The sequence below is a fragment of the Protopterus annectens genome, chromosome 3.part0, assembly GCF_019279795.1.
Source record: "Protopterus annectens isolate FY-2018-M chromosome 3.part0, PAN1.0, whole genome shotgun sequence".
NCBI lineage: Eukaryota > Metazoa > Chordata > Ceratodontiformes > Protopteridae > Protopterus > Protopterus annectens.
Window position 1 is genome coordinate 1,654,453,425 of NC_056731.1, and position 21,890 is coordinate 1,654,475,314.

Sequence of the window (21,890 nt, forward strand, 5' to 3'; positions counted from 1 at the left end):
GTTACTTGTTGTATTGGTCCCAATCTGCGTAGGAGTGTATACCTAAGGTTACACCCCCCCCAAAGAACAAATACTTGGTTCCCACATTAATGTATCTACAGCCTAACACACTGACTGCTAAGTATTACAATACTGATCACAGTAAGCTTACCTGCATGCTCCTCAGCTGTGGAAACTGTGGCACCCACCTCCACGATGTATGGATGTATGGTGTGATGGATGCCTGAGTGCTGTCGCATGAGCTTAGGTATGCCAGGAATTCCTCAGTAGCTGAAAGTTGTTGTTCTGCTGCAGGCCCTCCACTGGTGACAGCACGGTCCCTGGCTATATCCGCTGCCTATCGATGTGCAGTATTAATCATATCAGTTGCTCAGTGTCGAACCTGCTCATATGTCCTGCCCTGCTCGCTCATGACATTAACGGCACAGACAAGGTCTGACCACAATGCAGCCCAATGTTCCCTATTATGTCTCCCTCTGGATAACAGGATTTCATGATGCTGCCTTAGTCCTTGCAAGCTTATCCCATTCTCTGCATCCAAGAAAGGTGGGTATCATCTGTGGTACAATATTCCTGAAAGACAACACAAGGGGAATACATTTCAGGATCAGATACATGGACGCACACTATGTACAGATATAGCAAGGGCAAAATGGCTGGCACTATCCACTACTTGCTCACACATGGCATAACCCACAGTGTGGATACAACTGAGATAGGGGCATTACCAAGTTATTCCCTGTATGCCATGACAGCTTCTACTGTACGATCATACACCCAACACTCAAGTCCACTGGTGTGTCCTCTAAGGCCAACCACACAATAATATGTCATTGAAGCAGTGCCAGACAAATAGCAGTGTGCTTTAACAACCACTATATAGGGACAGTCTGACAACACCAGTGTGCCACACTGACAAAAGATAATGCCACCCTGATGTATTTTACATCCCCTTTAGGTGGAAGTTAGCAGGGTATTGCTAATATGTCATTACCACAGGTCTATGATTGTCTTACTGCTGTAATCCCTATTTCCCATACCTTTATCCTCCCATCTGAATCCTGTTATACACAAAAAACTGTTACATACCTGCTAGAGTACAGTACTCTTCTGTTGAACTGTGTGTCTCATAAAGTTTCACAAAGGAGTACAGTGTGTGAGTAATGTCTCATACAGAATGGTTCCCCATAGCCAGCTGCCTGCCTTTTAAACATGGTTCTCATCAGCAGGTGATTACTTCTAATCCAATCTGTGGTTCTGAAATGCTAATTGCAGCCAAAGCAGCTGAATTGCACTATCATTAGCCAATGACATTTAGACCGCATCCCTTTCTTAGCTGTTGAGAGGGACACTACTGGGGTGAGGAGACTACATCATCACAGAGGGTAGGTCTACAGCAGAAACCTTTACACAGAGCTGTGTGTATCACAGGCTGCAGCTGCTGCTGCAGGCAATAGACATAGGCCAAGAGTGTGAACACTTTGGAAAACAACAAACTGTAGGTGTCTCTGTATCAGCTGAGTCAGCCCTGTTGTAGAGGCAGTGCCAGGGTGAGGGTACCCTTTACACTCTAGTTATGGCATGTGTTTAAGGTACGGATGTTAGGCAACTGTGTCAATAACAGAGAACTAGGCGACATATAGTACTGCTATACGGATATGTGAAGTATGTCCCTACCTGCAGGCCTGTGACGTCATGCATTGAAAGCAGCTATTTAATTGGTAATGCTTTGTGTGGATAAACAGTGTATTAGTGATCCATTCATTGCTGTCTTTACAATAATGTAATTAAAATGCAGCACAACACTGGATTTGAACCCAATACTGTGTGTGGCAAAATGTACTGTATACAAGTCATTTAACAAACTGAGCTACTGAATAACCACTACAGCAAATGTACTTGCAAGATATATGTACACACAAACAGGCTGTGACAGACATTTTCTACATCCATCAGTATGTACATGGTTTTATATGGATGTATTTCTGCACCAGAGTCCCAGTTGAACATGTATTTGGCCATGAATGTCTTAGCAGCTGACTTTCTACATGCTGCTGATAAAATGGCAAATTTACCTCCTATCACTGGTCTCAGTTACATCCATTATCATGTATTTGGCTGTCTACAATTGTACTATTGCACCAGAATCCATGGTACACTCCCAATTTTTCCATTACTGTTTATTCCAGTTTGTGCAGTGTGGCGCGGCATGCAGCTCAACTGAAACACATCGTATGAGTGTAATTGGCAATTACAATGATTTGTTTAAACCAACTGTTTTAATTAAGAGTTGAGTGGTGTGGTGGTTTAATGCAATGTGCTGCAGGTGTGATAGGTTTTGGTTCAAAACATGGCAGAGATGTTTATTTTGTACATGTGACTTACAATGTTCAAAACACATATACTCATTATAGCTCTATTTAGCTGAGCTAAGCAAAGCAGCATGATATGGTGCACCATGCAGCTCCGCACTTAAAAAATATAAAGAAAAGAAAAAAGGGGAGATATGAAAGTGGTGAAATGGGGACAAGCAGAGGGAAAAACAAATCAAAAGGCAGGGAGGGATGTGCAGGAAGGGTGTAGGAAAGAACCATAGCTATCCATTTCTTGTAAAGCAGCAACTGTGCACTTTGACAGATTTGTACATGAATTTGGATTCTCAAACCCCAGGGAGAGGGGTGAGGACAGCATAACTGTGTTGTCAAGCAAATTGCACTGAATTACATGTGCCCAGTGGACATATGTGAGAAATGGAGAGCTATGTATGGGACAACATTTTTTTTGGGACAGGTGCCCATTTTTCTTTAAAGCGAGAGTGGAATGTTGGGGAAGGGACATAGGTATGTGTGGGGGAGGTAAGTTGGGTAGTTGAGGATGCATTTACAAGCAGGCAAGACAGACAAGACGGCAGACAGAGGTGGTATGTGACACATGAGGGGGATGAGCACCTTTGACAGGGATGGTGTTGTGGAATCTGAGTCCCATGTACCTCCAGACAGCAGCAGTGTGACTCACATCCCCACCCATGGGACCATCAGCACTGCTCCTTCACTGCCCTGAGGGTGGCTATGTTGGAGGCTGGGTACCAGGGAGACACTGCCCCACCAGGTTGGCTAGCATGCTCTCAATGTGGTGCAGGCATTGGTCATAGCTACAGTGGACTATCCTGCACACCAGGACCAGCAGCTCATCACAGGTGACCACTCTCCCTCTGCCACGCTCAAGGGCAACAGAGGGAGCACCACCGGTCTGGGTCTCAGATGTGCTGGGACCCGGTGGCATGGCTGGATGAGCCAAGGTAGGGGGATCAGCCAAAACTGGCCTACCTTGATGTGCTGTGGTACATGAGCTGAAGCAATATGTTGTGATTAGTAACAACCAAACCATTGTTACTATTAACAAAACTGAACATAATATTTATTAATCCAAATACATATTAATGTATATTATGTGCAACACAACATAATGTATCATAACAGTATGGTAACAGCATGCCAGTGTGAAGTAAATCATATGGCCAACAAAGCAGTTAGTTTAACAAAATATGTTCATATTAAATCATAATAAAACATAGCAATAATCAACCACATTTTCCAAAATATAGTTAGTTTAACAAAAATATGTTAATATTTAATATCATATAATAATACATTACAATAATGAATAAATTAAAATAAGGGGTGGGGAGCGAGAGAAAAATATTCCATTAATGAGATTGCAGATGATATCCCTGACAACACTGATCATACATATTTCTACAGGTGTGTACTGACAGTTGTGATTACAGTAACTTCAATTCTCCTATAGCTGTTGTAGCACATACATATTTCTCAAGCTGATAGCCTGAGGCAATAAGGGCCTAACACTAACAACTGGAGGTACAGAACTACTCATAATGGTTTCATATAATATGGACTTATGTAACTACCAGGGTGTTTTGTAAATGGATTTGGTAATACATTAAATTCCAGGTAATACTTTATCTGGTAAACACATGACAGATGGATTAGTCAGTTCTAATTACATTACAAGAAATCATGGCACTTAAGAGGCATGTTTGTGTACAGTAATTAAACTAGACAGCCATCATGCATAGTTGGCAGGCATGGGAGTAGAACCCATTAACTGTAACTGCAGGGGACATCTGCAAATAATTTAATAATTGACTGCAGCAACATAGTATGGACAAGCAAGAGATACAGCCATACTGGGATTACACAGTTTTATTTCTGAATCAATAATGTTGATGCACACATTCTTGCAACTGAATGTAACATTCTGTGAGATCTAAATACAATATCTGCACATAATATGGACTAACCCACCCATCACATTTTTGTGTTCTTTGGGATAGAGAAATTGTGAGCATTATGTGACAGATACTGAAAATGTAGTGCTACATACCACTGGATTTGAACCCAGGACTGTGTGTGGCACAATGTATAGCATGCAAAGAATTTAACAGACTGAGCTACTGAGGCACTGCTGACTACAGGGTGACTGATACTTGCCTGGAGACCACCTGGATACATACTATGAATTGTGCAATACAAGTTTCAGGACGGTCTTCTAGCATTCTAGTTGTTACAGTGTTTTACTAGACTGCAGTGCCAATAGTGCACACATGCATGGTATACAACCATACTACATATATTGCTACAGCTTTGTTTCACTTTTAACAATACAGGTAAATACATATTATTGTTATTGGTTAGCAATATCTGTGAAGTCCACACACACAATATCTGGCTGTGGAGTGGGCTACCTTACCCATATACCTTTATTATCTGACGTCTATGGAAGACAGAGCATTATGGGACTGGTATTGGCCTAGAGCAAGCCTTAAGCAGTACTATGAGTTAAGTAATATTGCTTGCAGCCATTAGATTTTTATTGCACAGCTATTACAGTGTTATACTTGACTGCAGCAATTTTACCTTACAGATTCAATACATACAGCTCTGCTGCAATGGTTATGACAAGACAATTCTGATGTACACCATTTTCCTTGCTGTTATTGGTATTGTTTCTTGTTTTTATTGAACTACAGTTGTTATTATTCATTTATTGCACTACAGCTCTAATTCCAATGTTATTGTACTACAGACTTTATTGTATATCCTTTATTGCAGTTAATGCTTTACTCTTTTTGGCTTATTGCACTACATTTGACATAATACATCCATACTCACCACGCTGACAGTGCATCCTGGTTAGGTGCCCACCACAAGACTCAACAATGTGAACTGTCTCAGCTGCAGCTGTTGGGAGAGAAGCAGACTATTATGAGTACCAATTTTGCAGACATTCAGATTACATATTGGTAAAACAGAGAAGAAAGTACTGACATACTTGTGGGGCATTCCCTGCCCTCGCTTCTTGGACCCAGGTCTCCAAGATTCCCCTCTTTCATATTTTCAGGTCATCATGGTGGTGATGACACTGGTCATCTGTGTGGGAGATATGAATAACACTGGTGAGTTCTCTGGCCAGCTGGTCCCAGGCCTCCACCTTACACTCCAAGCCCTGGAAACCATCCTGGAGCAGCCTATCCTCATGTTTTTTAACAACGAGCCTAACCATGATCTTGGACTCCTGAATGTCCCACCACTGCACCCAAAAGCGCACAACTTCTCCATCATCACCAGCCATATCGACAGATGGTTGAACTCTAATGGATTCTACAGAATTCCCCCAGTTCACTTTTATATAGGCTGTTTCCCCACCCTTACATGTCATTGAGCAACATTCAAAAAAGTGCCACATTGCTTAACAGTGTGCACACCAGCCAAACAGAGCTGAGCAATGGGCAAACATACACAGTCATGGTTTTAGCGAAGCTGAGCTCCACATAAACATTGCCAGCCGTTACCATGTTTATGCAGTGTTTAGCAGGTTCAAGTACAGTTTGCAGGGTGCAGCGGAGCCATATTTTAAAACTTTGTCCATAACATGTGCAAGAAAAATACAGACAACTTCTAACTTCCATGTATTCGAACCCTGGACCTACTACACAAATGGCCATAACGCTACCCATTAAGCTACGTGGATATTACGAAATCCAGTATACCTTCACATATACTACTGAGCTACCTGATGGCAGTGCTGAGCACAGCGCCGCGCCACTCAAACATGCTTAAACTCACTAATAAATAAATAAGTAATTTTATCCAGTTTCTAGTTTTAGATGTCTGGAAGGTGTCTGTCATGTATGTATGGGCTCTGCTTGGCTTAGCTGCACTCCGCGATGTTCAAATGCCAAATAAAAATAAATAAATAAATAAAACACATAAAATTTCATTATGCCTATTAGTTACATCCAGTTTCTATTTTTAGATGTCTGGCAGGTGTCAGCTGTCTACACATGAGCACAACTTGGCATTGCTGTGCTCTGCGCTGTGTCACGCAAACAAGCATTAAAAAAAAAACAGAGAACACTGATTCAATATCCGTGTTTCTCAGCTGTCTCTCAGCAGCATGTCATCAGTAATATGCATGCTATGCTGCCGAGGGTGATCATGGCCATGTACAGTCACACATTACGTGTAAGCTCTATACCGTGCCTACATGGAGTTTATTAAATCCTTAGGGTATATTTAGTGTTTAATGTCTGCATAGTTTTAACTTTTGTGAGATCAAGACATTGGTACCAACATAAGAATCTTTTATTTTCCAAGTTTTTGTTTAGGAGTTTCCTTAAAAATTTGTTACTATTTTGAATGGAATAAATGTCTCAAACCAGATTTTAGATAAATATTATTTATTATTGTTACATTTTAAATGCCTTTAAAGTAAAATGTATATAACTGGATTGAGATGGCAGAGAAATACCAAATTGTCTGTAATTACATAAATATATCCAAAAGGGATTACTTATATTGTCATTATGATTAATATTGATTTTTAATTTATTGATATTGAATAGTGAGTATTGTAAAGTTTTTCCACTTCTCATTATAATTGGTATCTAGACAGTTAATTATGATATTAAAATTTGCTGCTTTTGCATATATCTCTATGTTTGGAAAATTAATAGCTCCTCGAGACTAAGGTCTATGATGATGTTTAAGGGCTAGTCTAGATATATTCAAAAGCCGTAGAAATGTTGTGACTGACAAATTTTGCTGATGACTGCAAACTGGGAGTGATCATAGAATCTCCAAATGATGTCAACATCCTGCAAGAGGGTCTTACACAAACAAATGACTGGTATCAAAGTCATGGCCATAAACTCAATGCAAAGAAAGTGTTATCAACCTTTTCGGTAAGAGCAATGTTTCTGCTAACTACCACATCAATAGCAACACCTTACATATGCATTCAGTGGTGAGAGACCTGGGCACATAGGTTGACAGCAACCTTACCTTTGACCACCATGTCTCCACAGTGGTATAAAGGGCATTCAGCATGGCTCATCTCTTAAGTAAGGGCACTGCCTCCAGGAAAAAAGAAGTTATAACCTCCTTGTACTTCTCCCTCATCAGACCAATAAATGAGTACAATGCCCCTTGGTATGCATCTTTCCAAGCACCTGCAGCAATTGGAGAGACCAGAAAAGTTCCTCATGAGGAAAATTCAAGGTCTTCAGCATGTGTCCTATGTGGATCATCTGAAACCACTGCCACTTTATTCTGTTTCATATTGAATGCTTGCATACAAAGCAATCTCTGATCCTGCTTTACTGGAAATGTTGCATCTCCATAAGTCAAATGGTACACAGGTTACTTGCTCTAAAGACCTTAACCTGCTATGTGACATTAATAGAACCTGATGGAGGGACATATTTCTCTCCCAGAGGTTGCCATATCTTTTGAACAGACTCCCACTTCATGTCAAACAGAGCACCTTATTGGCCCTCTTCAAATGCAATCTGAATGATTTGATGGGTAATCATAAATTCATCCTGGGGGATGAGAACAGACATCTAATTTTACATATGCTTAATTATTTATATGTATATTAGTTAATAAAATAAATTGTAAGGGAACACCAAATATATCAAGGGTTTTAAATAAGTAATTCCAGTTTAAAAAGTCAAATACTTTTTCAGTTATTAAGCTAATGAAAAGGGTTTCTTTTTTCCTATTGTTCATAATATCTATAAGTGTTACTATTATTTTAATGTTATCAAATGTCATTCTTTTAAATATAAAGCCAGTCTGATCTGTATGTATTATTTCTGATAATGCTATCTTTAGTTTATCTGGTTGGATGGAGGTAAATATCTTATAATCAATGTTTAAAAAGGGAATAGGTCTATATTCAAAACATAGTTGAGGATTTGTATCTTCTTTGAGTATTGAAGTAATCAAAGAGTATTTCTAGGAGGGAAGAAACATTTCATTTGACTGAATGTCAATGAATCTCATTTAGAAAATAAATGATGTTTTGATGGAATAATTTGTAAAATTCAGGAATTAGTCTGTCAATTACAGGAGCTCTATTGCATTTAAGATACCTTATTTTGTATATTATTTCTAGAGGAGTGATTTGCTTAAATAAATTCTGTTTGACCTTTGGGGTAATTTTTTAGAAAAGACTTATCAATGATTGATTATATTTCTATTTCTGTTTTTTTTTTCTGGCTCACTTCTAAAGGTAGCTGATTTGAAACTGCTGAGCCTTGCCTAAATAAAGATCTTACTGCTGTGGAGGTTTTAAAATGAGCTCTAATGAGGGTAATGCTATCTTCTTCCCTGTGTTTTAATGTATCGTTAGACTGCTTGTTTTATAATTTTGTTTTGTGGGGGGGGATAGTGTCCCATTTTTAACAGCTTGTAGATTTGACAGCTAAGTAGAAATGTGTCTCTGTCATTTACAGGTAACCGGTTATACTTCTGTAGAAGTTGGCAGTGATGAGTTATTGACTCTGCAAGAAGACCAAATGTATTTGAGCTGGAATGTAAGGTTACAAGAGGTTGACCACATTTGATTCTACAGAAGAGAACATTTTTAGCTTGGACATTATGCGCTATAGTAATAAGGAGGTATAAAGTTGTATAATAACAAATCTCTGGTACTGAATAAAGATATACTTGCTTTTCTAAATCCTTGGTGTGAAGGCTGCCAGCCTAACTAGCTAGAATTTTGTAAATAATTCTATGTAATTTGTGAATAGTAATATGATTTGTGTACTTGTCTTACAAATGTAAGAAAACTATGTTATGTGTATATTAAACTCCTGGTGCAGAGGTATGTGTTAAACCATACGTTATGCGCTGAGCTTCAATAATGTAACCACAGTATAACCTGCTGGAGAAGAGCAGATATGTATATGGACTATATGCCTATACAAATGTATGTTTTCATGATAGAAGTCAGAACATACAGAGTTAACTTGCAAAACTCTAAGAAAATAAGTTGAACAGTAAGGAGTTTTACAATGTGCTATAAAGTTAGTTAATACAGCAAAGAGACAGGATGTCTAGCGATAGTGGATTTTCTGTTGTCTGGAAGCAGAAATAATTGCAGGTTTCAAATGTAAAGATGTTTGGCTGTTTCACGACTTCCAGTTCCAGGCAAACTTCTGAAAAATAAGTCTTTTTGACACAGAGGTGACAAAGAATTATGTAATCTGTGGTAACCCAGCAGAAATGTTTGATAGTATTATTTATTTATTTATTTTATTTTACATTTGTTGACTGGTATTGTCTGACTGAGCTGAAGAGCCCTTTTTCAGCGGAGGCCCGGAGAGAAAAGCTCCAACATATTATACAATTTTCATTATGAATTAGCATTAAACAGCAATGTTACAGGATAATTACAAGGTAGCAATAAATGTTAAACAGTGTCAATAATCAGGAGTATAGCATAACTATTTCAAGATGTATAAAAAGAAATATGTCATTAAGATGAGTATAGTTTTTGGGGTAAGTGGTTAAAAAAACACAGTTTTATCATGATGTAGTTGCATGAAGGCAAGACAATTACAATAGAATGTTTCTCTGAGGCAGTTTGCTTAATAGATTTTAGAAGACAGTAGAAAGAGTAGTCAAGGAAGATTAGATAGAGCTAGTGAGAAGAGTGAGTTAAGGGCAGAAAGTAGATTAAGGTATGAGAAGTAGGGGATGTTAAGGAAGGAGAGTGCAGTGGCAGGACCAGTGACTTTTAAAGTGCTCTTTGGTGGCTGTCTTAAATTGTTTAGGATTTGTAAGCATCCTGATTTCTAGTGGGACCCTATTCCAGGCAATATTGGGGTGATAGCTGTACATGTTGCATCCAAATTTAGACTTAGCAACTTAAGAACTATCTCAGAGAGTGAGTCTGTGCATTTTGTATTTGTCTTTGAATCTGACAACATCCTCTCATCAGCACTACATTTGCATGGCTTTGTGAGTAAGTTATTTAGAATATAGTTTCTCTTAGAGATAGATAGGAATATAATAAGATCAGTCCAGATGTTTTCTGTATTTATATGAGACTACCCTGCAATGTTGTTTTAAAATATTTCCTGTGATTCTGAACTCTGTTGTCACTGTGTTGAGTTATTGAGTATTGTCTTGCTCTTTTATTATTTATTATTAAATATATTTAAACCTTTTAATTGTGGCTGGTTTGTTTAGAGATATTTAAGCTCTTTTAATACTTGCAAATGTATTTGGGGACACTGTACAGACCACTCTTGAATTGCCTTAGTTTGGTCACACTTACCATTTGGGTAATAGTAACATTACACAGTAGAATTGGTCACCATTTGGGAAGGGCCTTATAGCAGCTGATAGAGAGCTGGCTGTTGGCAATGATTACTACCTTATAGTCTGGGCAGAAGGGGGCATAGCTAGGGAACCTGTGCCAGCCTTCCCCAGGAGTGTTTGTATATGAATCAAATCTCAAAGTGTGTGTGTGTGTGTGTGTGTGTGTGTGTGTGTGTGTGTGTGTGTGTGTGTGTGTGTGTGTGTGTGTGTGTGTGCGTGTGTGTGTGTGTGTGTGTGTGAGCTATTTGGGCAGGGACATGAAGCACTGGTTGGACAGAGAGGGTGCTGGAGGTTTTGGCTTGACTACTTGGCTGAGATCTTAACCCTATAACTGTGCCAGTGGGGAGTCTTATTGGAGATCTAGAGAGAGAAACCAGCCCCAGACTGACTGTGACCTCTGTGTGCTCTTAAAGGAAATTGTACTTTACTGTGTGTGTGTACTTGTCATCCTCCCAATGTGCATGTCCCTCACTGGTGCTAGTGGTGAGGATTGAGGCTCCCTGATTACTGGGCCAGTGGAGGGGTGTCACACTTGGCATGTCATCAAAATTTTATCTACAACTTTGATACATCCTCAGCATTGATCAGCATCCTTGGCACATCATTTACCCTAATAATGTCCTCTCTCCCTACTATAGTTACACTACTAGCTAAAAACTAAATAAAAGTTCACAAAGTGTGCAGTTAAAATATTGTCGCACATATAATTAAAAACCTCACCTAAAGCAACACTGTAATTCCCAAACTGCACTGCCTTTTAAAGAAAAAATACATTGAAAATGAATCAGCTTTCCATTAATCAAAAAATAAAAAGGCAAAAAGATGGACATCACTTCCCCTTTCACTTGCAATGCATAAAACAATAGTTTCTAATGCTGATCACAAACACAACCCCACAAAAAAACACTCTGCCTAACTAAATCAACTACATAAATAAAAATAAAATAACAAAAATAAATTAAAACATTGACCACACTCAGCCAATCAGAAAATGTCATTGATGACAAAAATGTACCCTAGTCTGTCTCATCTAACTAAAAGTAAATGACTAAAAACATAAATACATGATAAAAAATAACAAATTCTAATGCAACTCTCACTACACTAAAAGCTATTTCAAAATGACAAACATAAAATGAAGATAACTGAACTAGAGCTACAGTGTAAAGTTGTCTGCAAGATACTTTATTCATATATATTATTATTTATTCATGCAAACCTCTAACAACTACTTAGCAGGCTATTCAGTAGAAACTTAAGCAATTAATGTAGCACATTTGAGTCAACTGGAAATATTAATCTAACTTCAAAACATACAAAATGGATAAATGGAATACTCAGGTGTGGTTTGTATGACACAGGCAATACTGAATACTGAGGATTAGGGAACTTGGTTCATGACTCTTAGCTTTGCCATTTAAGAAACTTGTTTACCAAATCTACATGAGAAGATATTTCATGTAAGGACCCCATTGTTAGTTTGAGGATGGTTTAGTTAGAGCCACAGAACTGCAAAAAGTTAAGTGGAATTAAAGGAAATTCATATTAAGTTGTTGTATCTTTGAAGAATGTCTCCTGGTCTGTGGAGTCAGTATTTATAAGCAGCAGGTGTGGGGTGGTGCAGCCTCCCACCACACACACACACACACACACACACGCGCAGGCACATCAGGGAGTTGCAATGGGCTTGCCCTACAAAATACACTGTAATTGTGTAACAGCAATTTTTGCAGTTCACTGTTCCTTGTGTTTAATCACACTTAAATTTTCTTAGTTTTGTGACTCATACTATTGAATCTCGACCTTCTCATAGGACATGCTCATGTATCATGTACCAGATACCTATCAATTCCATATTTTTTGTAAGGGCTGATCCTAGAAAAACAGTATGATTAAAGCATGAATGTAGTTCACTGGGTAGATAATTTTATTTATCTGCACTCTTGGCATATCATGGAAAGTTTATGTATGTGCATGATACATTAGCACAAGTTCCTTTGCAGCCATGTTATGTCATTAGTCTGACTAAAATCTCCCTAACCCATCATATTTAAGTTACTTGCTAATCACTAAACTACAATTTCATGCACTGTACTTGAAAAGAATCACATATACAGTCTGAAAATATTCTAGGCCACATAAAGCAAAACTCCAACTCAAAATATATGCTTACTTTTAAAGAAAAAAACAACTTGCCGTGAGGGAAAGGTTAGTATGTTTTTGTTTTATTGTGTTTTGTGTTGCTTTATTGCCTTCTCCTATTTTGTATATTGGGATTCATTTTTTTACACTGTGGTTTACTTGTATGCTGTTTTTAATTGCATATTTAAGCTAGAAAAGAAAGAGACCACAGCTGTGTTACTTGTAAGTCACACAGAAATTAGAACAGGGCAATTAATGTTAATTACCTAAGAAATGAGGGTGGAGCTAGGAACTAAATCTTCTATCTAAGAGGCAAAATAAGACTTTCCATGGTTTTATTAGAAAAGCTGACCTAGGCTCTGCCACAACTTGCCGTGAGGGAAAGGTTAGTTTGTTTTTGCTTTCTTGTATTTTGTGTTGTTTTATTGCCTTCTTTTCTATTGTATATTGTAATTCATTTTCTTTGCACTGTGTTTTACTTGTATGCTGTTTTTAATTGCATATTTAAACCTGAAAAGAGTCCACAGCTGTGTCTCTTGTGAGCCACACAGAAATTAGAATAGGGCAATTAACCATGAATATGGTATATGAATATAGTATGGGTTTCATGGGTCATAGAGGTGTAAAGATGTGGTATTGGATTTTGCCTGTGGTGACTGAACATGGAATAGCTCAAGTACATAGATCTCTTTGACCAGCCTTGTGGTGTATTTATTTTTGATGTAAATCAAGACACCTCCTCCTTTTGTCTCTGTCTGTGTAGTTACTGGTCTAAATGTGTGGAAGACATTATAACCTTGCACTGTTGGTGTGCTCTCCACGGCATTATACCATGTCTTAGTGACCACACAGATATCAACATTCTGTAGGGTGAAGAGAAGAGTTTAGGGAGTCAGATATGTTGTTTAGCTCTTTGCACTGAGCAGTAATACATTTAGATTTTCTTGGTTTTGATTTGCTATATCTATCTATATATATATATATATATATATATATATATATATATATATTTATATATATATTATATATATATATATATATATATATATATATATATATATATATATATATATACATATATTTGGTTTTATTTTGCTTTTGCGTCATCTTAAAAGTACTCAATTGTATTTATTACTGCTTGGTGTAACTCATTCTAAGCCTTTTAGTTTAAGCACTTGGGCTTCAGACCAATTGTTTTACATTAAGAAGGTTTGTGTTCTGCACTGTAGTGGCAGAACAGGTAGCTTACATCCTTCTAAGTTGAGAACTGCTGATTGAGGGCTCAGTGTCTGTTATTCTAAAAGTGGTTGGGATGGTGGTCTAATGGTTAAGGTGTTTGCCTTGCAAACACAAGGTGCAGGGTTTGAATCTCACAAGAGGTAATTGACTAGCTTAAAATGGCTCGCAAGGGCAGTTAGCTTAGTACTAATCTATGAACCTATGAACCTATCAATTCTGGTTTAAGCACTTGGGCTTCAGGCCAGTTATTTTACATTAAGAGGGTTCGTGATCTGCACTCTTGTGGGAGGAGAAGCTGGACTCTGCCCTTCTGAGCTGGGAATTTCTGGTTAAAGGCTTATAGTGCCTGCATATTTGAACTGCTTCTTACTGAAATTGGTACACCTTGTTTGCTGTAGCATAGACTAGATCCAGGCCTGCTGAATCTAGCTTTGTTTATATAACTTGAGCACTAATCAGGCATTCTTTAACATATTCAATTGTATTTATTACTGCTTGGTAGTAACTTGATTAAAGTGTACCTATCATTCTAAGTCTTTTGGATTAAGCACTTGGGCTTCAGACCAGTTGTTTTACATTAGGAAGGTTTGTGGCCTGCACTGTGGTGGCAGGACAGGTAGCTTACATCCTTCTAAGTTGGGAACTGCTGATTGAGGGCTCAGTGTCTGTTATTCTAAAAGTGTATTAGTTCTGGTTTAAGCACTTGGGCTTCAGGCCAGTTATTTTACATTAAGAAGGTTCGTGGTCTGCACTCTTGTGGGAGGAGAGGCTGGACTCTGCCCTTCTGAGCTGGGAATTTCTGGTTAGAGGCTTATAGTGCCTGCATATTTGAACTGTTTCTTACTGAAATTGGTACACCTTGTTTGCTGTAGCATAGACTAGATCCAGGCCTGCTGAATCTAGCTTTGTTTGTATGCTTGTTATTTCCCTGAAATGCTAATTCCACCTAAAACGCGGCTTTTCAGCACTTCTGTGGATCCCTAGTGATATTTGCATTGCTTACTGTACTTATTTCCTTGTTTCACTTGAAAGAAAGTTACTGTTTGTCGTTTTTGCATTTAAGTTACTTGTAACACATTGCATTTAAGTTACCTGGCACTTGCTCACGAAAGCAATTATATAAGTCAGCACCCTTACAAACTCCCCTTGAGTACCTTGTTCCCCATTGGCCCTTTTTTTCAATTATAAATGAATTCCCAATACTATTCTAGCATGTCCAAAGGTCAGTTGTCAATCTCCTCTCCAGTCCAGCTGGTGAATCTGGGAATATTGAGGCAATGTTACAACTGCCTCATGTACACAGACAACCCTCTCCTCCTCCCAACAAATTCCAACACATGTGAGAGATGCAACCACATAGCCAAACTGGAGGCTAAGCTTTCTCAACTCAGTACTGGCGTAACCAGTCAGGAGGAGATGGAAACCACACTCACTACAATTCCAGTCTCACATAGACCTACCACGGCAGCAAACCAAACACATAAACACACAAAAACATACTCGGAGGCTCTAAATAAAAATCTGCCTAAGCAGCAGAGACCTCCAAAGCAGACACCCAAGCAACCGCTACCCCAAAACAAAACACATGCAACACATAGCTCACAAAGCCAGTGTGCCAAACAGTCACAGCCCTTAAGGCTAAACAACACACCTGATACACTTGTAATAGGTGACTCTATCATCAGGCACACTGACGTCCCGCTCACCAGGCTGAACAAGGAGAAGGTCATGGTGAACTGCCTGTCGGGCACTAGGATCCGCCACATAACACAAGCACTCAGGTCACTCCAAGGCAAGTACAAATATGACTCAGTCATTGTCCATGCTGGTGTGAATGACCTGAGACGTACCTCCCTGGACTACATGAAAAGAGACATAGAGGAGCTCTCTGAGCATGTAGCCCAGGCCGGTATGACCCTGACCTTGAGTAGCATCTTACCCTCACCAAGAATGATGCCACAATATGAAGACAAGATGATCAATTTCAACAATTGGCTTAAGTATTGGTGTCATTAAAAGGGGATCCAATGCCTGTCAGCCTGGGAAGACATGCTCGATAAGCCACGATGCTTCGCTAGGGATGGCTTGCACCTGTCACCCCTGGGCTTTCGGATATTGGCAAAGGCTCTTGCTACCCCCATAGTGCCTTTTTTAGGCAAGGCTCAAAAGACAAACCCACCTCCATAGGTATCATAAGGGATAAGAAACTAAGAGTAATGCTACTCAATGCCAGAAGTCTAAACCTCAAGATGCACGCACTCGAAACTCTCCTTAACATGGAGAACATCGATACCTGTGCAGTAACAGAAACCTGGTTCAAGGCTCTTGAGAGCACCCCAGCACTACCGGGTTATACCTCATACCATGCTTTTCAGCCCCAAAACTTGGACCGAACCACAAAAGGAGGGGGGTATCAATATTCATCAGAGATACCCACACCTCCAGGTTGGTAGCACAGCACGAAGCATCAGAGACTATCCATGTGCAACTAACAGTGGGTAAAACTGCCTTCCAGTTTATAGCCTGCTACAGACCACCCTCCCAAACCCAGGAACCCCACTCAGCCTTCCTGAGAACACTGGAAAATATGAAGGTCTCTCCAAACACCATTATATTGGGAGACTTCAACTACCCAAACATAGACTGGGAGCATTACTCTAGCTCCAACACCCTAGTCCAAAGGTTCCTAGAATTTATAAACTCAAATGCTATGGAACAACTTGTTACCACTCCCACAAGAGGGGAAAACATACTGGACCTGATCATCACCAACATGGAGACTCTATGCTCCAGACCAGAAGTGTATCCCTCACTGGTAAGATCAGACCATAAACTAATCTCAATGGATAGTCACTTCCCGACCCCACCCCCTGCCCAGAAAACCACAGTGAAAAACTTCTCTAAAGCAAATTTCACACTCCTCAAAACCGAGGTGGAATCCTTCAAAGCCCCCGGGCCTGTGGAAAATACGGCCCAGACTGCAGAATCCTTTATAAACGCATTCTATGAACACCTTCAGAAATGCATGGGTCATGCAATCCCAAATAAAACCAAGACCCAATCCTCCAAAGGCAGACGTCCTGTCTGGTGGACCCCAGCCATAAACAAACTGTACAATAGAAGGAGGAAGCTACTACATGATAGAGCAAAATCCCAAAAAGGGAAGGCATCTCTGATCAGTATTAGCAAAAAACTATGGGCACTCATAAAATTGTCTAAGGCCAGCTTCGAGAGAAAAATTGCATGGGACACTAAGGATAATCACAAGGCTTTCTTTAGTTATGTTAGGAACCTGGGTGGGAATTCCCAGATATGCTCAGAATTAGTCCAAAATGACAAAAAATACACCAAACCCACAGACATTGCCAACATCCTAGCTGACAGGTTCAGCACAAACTTCTCCCCCCCTCCCCACCAAAAGGGCAAATTTCTATCCCAGCAGAGTGCTGCCCCCCTGACATCTCAGATGCTCAGGTAAGAGCCGCCCTCTCCAAAGCAAAAAACACAGCATCAATGGGACCAGACGGTGTCCCAGGCTGCGTCCTACATGAACTCCAAGAAGAGCTAAACCCAAACATAAAACTACTGTTCAATCTCAGCCTTACTACAGGATATGTACCCAAAGAGTGGCGTACAGCAACAGTGGTCCCTCTCCACAAAGGTGGTGCCTCAACGGATCCTGGAAACTATCGCCCCATAAGCCTGACTAGCTTGGTCTGCAAAGCTATGGAAAGGATCATCATGGACCTCATAAATAAAGATATTGGGGACCTACAGACACTGGATCCTACCCAGTTCGGCTTTGTTAAGGGCAGATCCTGCCTCTTAAACCTGGTCGATTTCTTTGAAACAGTCACCAAGGCCATTGACGAGGGGAAGGTGGTCCACACAGCCTACCTGGACCTCGCAAAAGCCTTCGATACAATACCCCACTCGGGCATTATAGATAAGCTCGCCAGCTTAAATATAAACCCCTATGTCACTAGATGGGTTGCAAACTGGCTCAAGGACAGAACCCACATGGTTAGAATTGCTGGAGCCATGTCAGACTCCAAACCAGTTACAAGTGGCGTCCCACAAAGCTCAGTCCTGGGACCTCTCTTGTTCAGTATATATTTCTTGGAAGTACAGGCCAACACGGAAGGACTGTGGCTGACCAAGTTCGCAGATGACTGCAAACTGGGCACCATAATCGACTCTCCAGCCGACACAAGCATCCTCCAAAAGGGCCTCATAGAAACAGACAACTGGTGCCAGAGCCATGGCCTCAAGCTAAATGCCAAAAAGTGTATAGTCATCCCCTTTGGCAAAAACAAAGTGCCCACAAATTACCACATAGGTGGTAATCCATTAAGTACGGAAGTAATTAGGGACCTGGGGACCCAAGTTGATAGCAATCTCTCATTTGACAACCACGTGGCCAAAGTGGTTAGAAAAACATTTTATATAGCCCACCTAATCATGAAGGGATTCACATCTAGATCAGGGGAGGTCATCGTGCCTCTTTACTCATCCCTCATCAGGCCCATAATTGAGTACAATCCCCCTTTTGGGATGTACCTTACCAGACACCTGCAGCAACTGGAAAGACCCCAAAAGTACCTCACCAAGAGGATCAAAGGGCTCAAACAGATGCCATATGCTGCCCGGTTAAAGAAACTCCAGCTCTACTCAGTGGCATACCGCCTGCTCAGAGGTGATCTGTGCCTGACGTATAAAGCCATGTCCAACCCAGAATTAATGGACGTGCTGCACCTCAGAAAATCTAAATCCCATTGAGCTACGCGCTTGAGAGACTCAAACCTCAGCACTGAAATAAATAGGACATGCTGGAGGGACAGATTCATAACCCAGAGGCTCCCTTCACTCTGGAATAAAATCCCAGTCCAGGTTAGGCAGAGTCCCTCATTGACTCTCTTCAAGAGGAATCTTGATGAGTGGATGGGAGATAGTTGGTTTACCCCGGGTATCACTTCTGTGTCACTGTTAGACAGAGGCACAGTATACTAACCTCGAAAAAGGGCATAGCAAAATTCATTTAAAATGGGTGGCGAAAGCCAAACACACTCTGGCTAGGCTTATAAATGCCCTAGGGCAGATAGCCTAGTATGAACCTATGAACCTATGAACCTAAAAGTGCTTTCAGTTTGGCATTGCCTAAAAAGGCACTATGGGGGAAGACAATGTTTTAGCTGATATTTGAGACTCTAGAGGGGAGAGTTGCAGACCATCCCTGGCAAAGCAGCATGGACTGCTGACACTCTCCTTCCATGTTGACAAATACTGCAAAACTTCACTCGATAGAAGCTCTCTTCACCCTACAAAATGCTGATGTCTGTGCAGCTACTGAGACATGGTTTAAAAACTGCATACCTTGACCTGGCCAAGGCATTTGACATAATCCCCCACTCAGACATTGTTGAGAAACTTAAGAGGCTAGGTACAAATCCTTATGTCACCTGGTGGATAGCCAACTGGCTCACAGACAGGACCCAGGAAGTTATAATTGGGGAGTCCACCTCTACAAAGAGGGCAGTCACAAGTGGAGTCCCTCAAGGATCATTCCTGGGACCACTCCTTTTTGGCATTTAATTATCTGAAGTCAAGGCCATTGTCAATGGAGTCTGGCTGACTACATTTGCAGATGAATGCAAATTATGAGCTGTCAATGAATCACCCACTGACACAAATGTTCTCCAGGAAGGGCTGACACAGACAATCAACCTGTGCCAGAGCCATGGACTAAAACTAAATGCCAATAAATGCATAATAGTATCCTTTCAGAAGTCATTCACTCTTGGTAACTATCATATTAACAACACACCCCTAAGAGTTGACCCAGTAGTCAGGGACTTGGAGACACGCATAGATGGTAATTTAGCCTTTGACTATCATGTGTCTACAATAGTGAGGAAATCATTCTATACTGTGATCGAAGGTATGGCATCTAGGTACAAGTAAGTCGTTGTTCCACTCTATTCGGCATTCATCAGACCTATCATTGAGTGCAATGTCCTCTTTGGAATGTACCTAACTAGGCTTATCCAACAACTGGAACGTCTACAGAGATAACCAATTAAAAGAATACAGGGCATAAGTAACATGCCCTCTGCAGAATGCCTCAAAGCCCTATCCCTGTATTCTGTCTCCAACAGGCTCTTGAGGGGAGATCTATGCCTGGCATACAAGGCATTGTCGGACCCCACTCTGATGGACCTCCTGCATATCTGCAAAAAAACCAGCATCACAATTACCCATTTGAAAGACTTAAACCTTGCCTGTGATATAAATATGACATGCTGGAGAGACAGGTATATATCCCAGAGACTACCCCTTCTCTGGAACAGGCTCCCCATCCATGTGAAGCAGAGATCATCCCTAATCCAATTCAAGTGTAACTTGGACAATTGGATGGGGAACAGGAAATTCATCCCTGGTTTGGCACCTATGTCTGTAATGGACACAGGCAGCCTGTAAATCGTTCACCTCCCAAGCCTATGCTTACACTTATCAAGGGAACCAAAACTTGTCCGAGATTTGGGAGTATGGCTAGGCTTAAGAAGACCCTTATGATCATTAGCCTATTAAACATGTATGAACCTATAAAAGTAAATAAAATAAAAAGTGAAATACAGACCACGTCTCCCTTAAGTTCAATGCAAAAAGAAAGTCATTTCAAACACTGCATAAACTATGCACAACCACACCAAAACAATACTCCACAACTATATCAACTGTACTGAAATGTCATTATAATAGACTGGAAAAAAATGTTAAAATAAAAGAATAAAAATGAAATAAAATAAAATAAAACCTTGCCAAAAGTGGCTAATCATGAAATGGATATACCTGCAAAACTGACTCAGTTATAACTATTAACTAAAATAATCAAACTAAAAATATAATTAAATAAAACTTTAATAAACCATACCACCCATAAGACACCCCATTCATAAAATCTCTGCAAACTACCTAAAGACCTATTCAGTAGAAACATAGGCTATCTCTTTATCTATCTACCTACCTACCTCTCTATCTGTCTATCTATCTATCCACCTTCAAGGATAGTTCTGCATCCAATTTTATTTATTTAAATGAGTAACCCTAGGCATTACACAAATAAAATAACACTAATGAAAAAGATTAGAGTTAAAACAATAACGAGTGTGTAAATAATCAATAACTTCAAAGTTAAGCTATTTAGAAACAGCTGAAATGCCCTAATAGGATTTAAATAGCTTTTCCCCTACAGGTGGTATTTAAGAGACTTCCTGATGGAGGCCTTAGAACTGCATGCCTGAATCAAGTAAGGTAACTGATTGTAAAGGTCTGGATGGCCTCAGGCAGTTTTCCAGGGTGTAGGGCTTCAGCAACTCCTTTAAGTAACTAGAATTCAGAGTATAAAGGACATGGTAGTAAGTGAAGGACATAGTATGTGAGTACTGGGATTTTAAAGCTGCAACTGGTAGCTAGTATAGATACTGTAGGACAGGCATTATATGACGTGTATGTGATGTTCCAGTCTAATGACTAGCTCATTTCTCATTTAATTAATGATTGTGACAAGATACAATGTAACCAGTGTGGGGAGAAAGACAGATAGCAAGAAGGTGTGAGGCTGAATACAGGTTGTGTGAAAAAGGGACACTTTTGTATGAATTGTCAACAGCAAACAGTAAATAATGAAAACGAAGGGGGGAGGGGAAACATACATGAGGAATGACAACATGAGGCTGGGGGAGGGGTGAACTAAGCAAAGAAGGAACTGTAAAAGATGGAAAAAGGAGGAGAGAGACTGCATACAGGAAGAGAGGT